General features: G+C 47.1%; 1 non-coding gene across 1 annotated transcript; it reads right to left on the bottom strand.

The window, feature by feature from the left end:
* Positions 1–331: 331 nt before the first annotated feature.
* TRNAR-ACG (transfer RNA arginine (anticodon ACG)) lies at positions 332–404 on the bottom strand. Its single transcript has one exon. It is a non-coding gene; the product is annotated as a tRNA-Arg (tRNA).
* Positions 405–1,428: the final 1,024 nt, after the last annotated feature.

Raw genomic sequence — 1,428 nt, 5'->3', positions numbered from 1 at the left:
TTGATTGAACTAAACGACTGGCACATGCGCAGGCGAGAAGCCAGTCGGCCCTCTGCGCAGACCAGGACTGACCGCCGCTGCTTACATAAACATTGAACAATCTGCTTCGAAACGCAGCACTTGTTGAAACCTTCTGGGATCTCTAAATCAAGCCTAATTTGTGAACCGCGATTCAACGCCCTGCGCACAGAAAGAAATGTATTAGAAGGCGCGCAAAAAAGCCAGAAAGGTTGATTTTTGTCTTCATGGCCAAAGCTTCTGTTTTCTTTCTACGTGCTCCATGGGATCGCAGTTTCGAGCACTTAGAAGCGAAAAGGAAAAAATAAACTAACGAGCCTGCCAGGATTCGAACCTGGAATCTTCTGATCCGTAGTCAGACGCGTTATCCGTTGCGCCACAGGCCCGATTTTTTTTTCTTTATTGCATGGAAGAACTTCTGTAGAAAGGAGGAAACTTCAATCAGACTAGTTCGCGTCTCAAGTTACCGGGCTGCTTAATATGAGCCCCCCATAGCCCTAACTCACCACTGCATCCCCATCAAAACATCAAAATTCAGGGAGGCACACACAAGCATCTAGGCACGGCAGCCAGCTTGGAGGTTCGTCGCGAGCAGCATATACACTCCTCACCAACGCACACTGTTCCCGAAACACAGATTTGGACGATCTTGGTGGCTCGGCATGTCTGTCCATCATACGGCTTTTCCAAAGACTGAATAGTCCCATCAACACAAACACGTCATAAAGCACAACAGAGTTTTTGTCAACAGGCAGAAATCTAATAGTGTATGGTGTAATTTCAATGTCCTTCTTAAGAGTTCGTTGTAGTATGTCCCAAAAGAACACGGCATCACGGCACAGGATGAAGCAATGATCAATTGTCTCAGGCACGTTACACAGACGACAATTCACATTCCAGGGTACAAACATCCCCTTGTCATTAAGAAATGTCTTGACAGGCAGCGTCGCTGTGTGTAGTTTGAAAAAGAACGTTTTAGCGGCTGCCTGAATGCACATCCGCCTAACACGCTTTAGAACACTGATGTCCAAAGACCCCAAATAAGGCTGCCGATACAATGGTGTAGGGAACAAAGACTCAGTGAGAGCCTGGGTCATATGCTTTCTCGAGAGGCTATACAGGTAATCTAAAGAGAAGCGCACAGTGAGAAAATTGAAAGTGTCAGCAACCTCCTTAAGAAATCCCCATAAAGTCCCCTCACGAGCCTGCCCAGTCGGTGCGAATAAGTAAGGCAAATGAAAACTAAGCCACCTAATGAGCACAGCTACCAGAAACGGGTCGTTTGCCGATTTGAAAAAGAAAAAACGGGAAACGAGTTGATGCACGAACAGGTGAACAAGGCCCACTCCACCACCCTCTAAGGGAAGGAACAAATTGTCACGCCTCATCGGCTCCCATTGAGAGCGCCAA

This window comes from Amblyomma americanum, unplaced genomic scaffold, assembly GCF_052857255.1.
Source record: "Amblyomma americanum isolate KBUSLIRL-KWMA unplaced genomic scaffold, ASM5285725v1 scaffold_49, whole genome shotgun sequence".
NCBI lineage: Eukaryota > Metazoa > Arthropoda > Arachnida > Ixodida > Ixodidae > Amblyomma > Amblyomma americanum.
Note: the sequence above shows the minus strand (reverse complement) of the source record. Positions and strands in the feature narration are given on the sequence as shown.